Below are 6,000 nucleotides of genomic sequence, written 5' to 3'. Positions count from 1 at the left end.
AGCAAGGCTTGGCCCGCGCACAAGTCCCACAGGACTGCACAAAAGAACGCACATCCCGTGACAAAGAAGGCCACCAAAAGGACCTACCAACCAAATCTCTGGTACCAAAAATCCCAGGATGACCGGCCAACACAGAACAATGAACCTCCGAAATCACTTTACTAGTCCATCTGTCAGGAACAAACAATTTCCCCACTGGACAGCGGTCAGGTTTATCAGCCTGAAATTTCTGAAGAACCCGTCGTAAATCAGGGGAGATGGCAGAAAGAATCACCCCTTCCTTCAGAATACCGACCGGCTCAAGGACCCCAGGAGAATCAGGCAAAAATCTCCTAGAGAGGGCATCAGCCTTAACATTCTTAGAACCCGGAAGATACGAGACCACAAAATCAAAACGGGAGAAAAACAGGGACCATCGGGCCTGTCTAGGATTTAGCCGTTTGGCAGACTCGAGGTAAATCAGATTCTTATGATCGGTCAAGACCACAATACGGTGCTTGGCCCCCTCAAGCCAATGTCGCCACTCCTCAAATGCCCACTTCATAGCCAACAACTCACGATTGCCGACATCATAATTGCGTTCCGCAGGCGAAAACTTTCGAGAAAAGAAGGCACACGGTTTCATCAAGGAACCATCAGAATTCCTCTGAGACAAAACGGCCCCTGCCCCAATCTCAGAAGCGTCAACCTCAACCTGAAAAGGAAGAGAAACATCCGGCTGACGCAACACAGGGGCAGAAGTAAATCGGCGTTTAAGCTCCTGAAAGGCAGAAACAGCCGCAGAGGACCAATTCGTAACATCAGCGCCTTTCTTCGTCAAATCGGTCAGGGGTTTAACCACACTGGAGAAGTTGGCAATGAAACGGCGATAAAAATTAGCAAAGCCCAAAAATTTCTGAAGGCTCTTCATGGATGTGGACTGGATCCAATCATGAATGGCCTGAACCTTAACCGGATCCATTTCTATAGATGAGGGAGAAAAAATGAAGCCCAAAAAAGAAATCTTCTGTACTCCAAAGAGGCACTTAGTCCCCTTCACAAGCAAGGCATTATCACAAAGGATCTGAAATACCATCCTGACTTGTTTCACATGAGACTCCCAATCATCTGAAAAAATCAAAATATCATCCAAATATACAATCATGAATTTATCAAGATAATTCCGAAATATATCATGCACGAAGGACTGAAACACAGATGGAGCATTAGAGAGTCCGAATGGCATCACAAGGTATTCAAAATGGCCTTCGGGCGTATTAAACGCAGTTTTCCATTCGTCCCCCTGCTTAATACGAACCAGATTATATGCCCCTCGAAGGTCAATCTTAGTAAACCAACTAGCCCCCTTAATCCTAGCAAACAGATCAGAAAGCAAAGGCAAAGGGTATTGGAATTTGACCGTGATCTTATTCAAGAGGCGCTAATCAATACAGGGTCTCAAGGAGCCATCTTTTTTGGCAACAAAGAAAAAACCTGCTCCCAATGGTGAAGAAGATGGCCGAATATGCCCCTTCTCCAAGGACTCCTTCACATAGCTCCGCATGGCGGTATGTTCTGGCACAGACAGGTTGAAAAGTCGGCCTTTAGGGAACTTACAGCCTGGAATCAAGTCAATAGCTGTTGTGAACTGTGTTTCTGGGCTCCCTCTGGTGGTCACTAACGGTATTGTGTTAGGTATGTCTTGTTGCAGGCCTAAGCTCCAGCTGTGTCGTTAAGCAGCGGGTGTTTCCTATTTGAGTCTCCTCTGGACTCAGTCTCTTGCCTGGCATCGTTGTATCCAGACCTGTTATGACCCCAGTGGACAGGGTCTCAGAGGAACGTGTAAGTCTGCGAGATTCAAAAATCCAGCTCATAGGGCTGTGGTAACTGGGTTGACCAAATAGCTACTCCTAACGCCAACACTAGAAGTAGCCAGGGATCATGCCTACGGTGATCGCTAGATGACTCGCGCCAGCCGGAGAATCTAACTACCCCTAGGAGAAGAAAACAAAGACCTCTCTTGCCTCCAGAGAAAGGGACCCCAAAGCAAGATACAAGCCCCCCACAAATAATAACGGTGAGGTAAGAGGAAATGACAAACACAGAAATGAACCAGGTTCAGCAAAGAGAGGCCAGCTTACTAATAGCAGAATATAGCAAGATAACTTATCTGGTCAACAAAAACCCTATAAAAATCCACGCTGGAGATTCAAGAACCCCCGAACCGTCTAACGGTCCGGGGGGAGAACACCAGCCCCCTAGAGCTTCCAGCAAAGGTCAGGATACAGATTGGAACAAGCTGGACAAAAATACCAAACAAAACAAAAGCAAAAAGCAAGGAAGCAGACTTAGCTTGAAATACAGGAACCCGGATCATAGGACAAGAGCACAACAGATTAGCTCTGATTTCAACGATGCCAGGCATAGAACTGAAGGTCCAGGGAGCTTATATAGCAACGCCCCTGAACTAACGGCCCAGGTGAGGATATAGGAAAAGACAGAAGCTCCAGAGTCAAATCACTAATGACCACTAGAGGGAGCAAAAAGCAAAATCACAACACAGACCTATTTGGTCTCCTCCGGATTCCTTTCAGTCTGCCTCATGCAAAAAAAGCTAAGTCTGTTTTGTACAATTTGGATCATTTGCATTATTCAGTGTTTTTGTCCAGCTTGCTTTACATTTGATTTTTGACTCGCTGGAAGCTCTAGGGGGCTGATATTCTCCCTCCACACTGTCAGTCGATGTGGGGGTTCTTGAATGTTCAGCGTGGATGTTTTGTAGGGTTTTCTGCTAACCGCATAGTCCACTATCTATTTTCTGCTATCTAGACTATTGGGCCTCACTTTGCTGAATCTAGTTCATCTCTACGTTTGTGTTTTCCTCTTGCCTCACCATTATTATTTGTTGGGGGCTTTCTATATCTTTGGGGTTCAATTTCTCTGGAGGCAAGCGAGGTCTTATTTTTTCCCTCTAGGGGTAGTCAGTTCTCCGGCTGGCTCGAGACGTCTAGAACCAACGTAGGCACGTTCACTGGCTACTTTTAGTTGTTTGTGTCAGGATCAGGTATGCGGTTAGCCCAGTTTCCACCTCCCTAGAGCAGTATTTATATTTTTGCTATCTTGCCGGAATATCAGAGATCCTCTGCCATTGGGATCATAACAGAATGCCAGGCCTAAAGAAAATGTTTAATGCATCGCAGAAGCGGGATTAAAAAGAAGTTCTGAGTTGTTTTTTTTTGTTGTTTTTTTTTTGCTGCAGTTTGCCTAGCTTCTTCCATCCCCTTTTTCTCTGAGTGGCTGAAACTCTGCTGCAGATATGAATGTCCAGACTTTGACTTCTAGTGTGGATCAGCTTGCTGCTAGGGTGCAAAGCATTCAGGATTTTGTTATCCATAGCCCTATGTCTGAACCAAAAATACCTATTCCTGAGCCGTTTTTTGGAGATAGATCTAAATTCCTGAATTTTAGGAATAATTGTAAATTGTTTCTGTCTCTGAAACCTCGTTCCTCTGGTGATTCCACTCAGCAAGTTAAGATTGTTATTTCCTTCTTGCGCGGCGACCCTCAGAATTGGGCCTTCTCTCTGGCGCCAGGAGATCCTGCATTGGTGAATGTTGATGCGTTTTTTTCTGGCACTTGGTTTGCTTTATGAGGAGCCTAATCTTGAAAATCAGGCTGAAAAAATGTTGCTGGTTATCTCTCAGGGTCAGGACGAAGCTGAGGTATATTGCCAAAAATTTCGGAAATGGTCCGTGCTTACTCAATGGAATGAGTGTGCACTGGCCGCAAATTTCAGAAATGGTCTTTCTGAAGCCATTAAAGATGTGATGGTGGGGTTTCCTATCCCTACAGGTCTAAATGATTCAATGGCTCTAGCCATTCAAATTGATCGACGTTTGCGGGAGCGCAAATCTGATAATCCTTTGGCGGTGCTGTCTGAACGGTCACCTGATTCTATGCAATGTGACAGAATTCTGACCAGAGCCGAGCGACAAAATCATAGACGTCAAAATGGGTTGTGTTTCTACTGTGGTGATTCAACACATGTTATCTCAGCATGCTCTAAACGTTTAAAGAAAAAAGTTAATCCTGTCGCCATTGGTGCTTTTCAGCCTAAGTTTATTTTGTCTGTGACTTTAATTTGTTCATTATCTTCTTACTCAGTTATGGCTTTTGTGGATTCTGGTGCTGCTTTAAGTCTGATGGATTTGTCGTTTGCCAAGCGCTGCGGTTTTGTCCTGGAGCCTTTGGAAAATCCTATTCCTCTTAGAGGAATTGATTCTACGCCATTGGCAGAGAATAAACCTCAGTATTGGACGCAGGTGACCATGTGCATGACTCCTGTACATCAGGAGGTGATTCGTTTTTTGGTACTGCATAAAATGCATGATGTTGTCGTTTTGGGTCTGCCATGGTTACAGGCCCATAATCCAGTTTTAAATTGGAAAGCTATGACTGTGTCTAGTTGGGGGTGTCAGGGGATTCATGGCGATTCTCCATTGGTGTCTATTGCTTCTTCTACTCCTTCTGAGATCCCTGAGTTTTTGTCAGACTTTCAGGATGTATTTAATGAGGCCAGGTCCAGTGCCCTTCCTCCTCATAGGGACTGTGATTGTGCTATAGATTTGATTCCTGGTAGTAAGTTTCCTAAGGGACGACTCTTTAATTTATCTGTGCCAGAGCATGCCGCGATGCGGAGTTATATAAAGGAGTCTTTGGAGAAGGGACATATTCGCCCATCCTCGTCCCCTCTTGGTGCAGGATTCTTTTTTGTGGGCAAGAAAGACGGGTCTCTGAGACCTTGTATTGATTATCGTCTTCTGAATAAGATCACTGTTAAATTTCAGTATCCTTTGCCATTGTTGTCTGATTTGTTTGCTCGGATTAAGGGATCCAGTTGGTTCACCAAGATAGATCTTCGTGGGGCGTATAACCTTGTGCGCATAAAGCAGGGAGATGAATGGAAAACGGCATTTAATACGCCTGAGGGTCATTTTGAGTACCTGGTGATGCCTTTCGGATTATCTAATGCTCCTTCTGTGTTTCAGTCCTTCATGCATGACATCTTCCGGAAATATCTGGATAAATTTATGATTATTTATCTGGATGATATTTTGTTTTTTTCTGATGATTGGGAGTCCCATGTGAACCAGGTCAGGATGGTGTTTCAGGTTTTGCGGGAGAATGCTCTATTTGTGAAGGGCTCAAAATGTATCTTTGGGGTACAGAAGGTTTCTTTTTTGGGTTTTATTTTTTCCCCTTCTACTGTGGAGATGGACCCAGTTAAGGTCCGTGCCATTCATGACTGGACTCAGCCCACGTCTGTTAAGAGCCTGCAGAAGTTCTTGGGCTTTGCTAATTTTTACCGTCATTTTATCGCTAATTTCTCCAGCGTGGTTAAACCTTTGACGGATATGACCAAGAAGGGTTCTGATGTTGCGAATTGGTCTCCTGCGGCCGTGGAGGCCTTTCGGGAGCTGAAGCGTCGGTTTACTTCAGCACCAGTCTTGTGCCAGCCGGATGTCTCTCTTCCCTTCCAGGTTGAAGTTGATGCTTCTGAAATTGGTGCAGGGGCTGTTTTGTCGCAAAAAAGTTCTGATGGCTCCGTGATGAAGCCATGCGCCTTCTTTTCAAGGAAATTTTCGCCTGCTGAGCGGAACTACGATGTTGGTAATCGGGAGTTGTTGGCCATGAAGTGGGCATTTGAGGAGTGGTGACATTGGCTCGAGGGAGCTAGACATCGTGTGGTGGTCTTGACTGATCATAAAAATCTGATTTACCTCGAGTCTGCCAAGCGCCTGAATCCTAGACAGGCCCGTTGGTCGTTGTTTTTCTCCCGTTTTGACTTTGTGGTCTCGTACCTGCCTGGTTCGAAGAACGTGAAGGCTGATGCACTTTCTAGGAGTTTTGTGCCTGATTCTCCGGGAGTCTCTGAGCCGGCTGGTATTCTCAGAGAGGGAGTAATTTTGTCTGCCATTTCCCCAGATTTGTGACGAGGGCTGCAATAATTTCAGGCTGATA

The sequence above is a fragment of the Ranitomeya variabilis genome, chromosome 1 (genome assembly GCF_051348905.1).
Source record: "Ranitomeya variabilis isolate aRanVar5 chromosome 1, aRanVar5.hap1, whole genome shotgun sequence".
Classification (NCBI taxonomy): Eukaryota; Metazoa; Chordata; class Amphibia; order Anura; family Dendrobatidae; genus Ranitomeya; species Ranitomeya variabilis.
Note: the sequence above shows the minus strand (reverse complement) of the source record.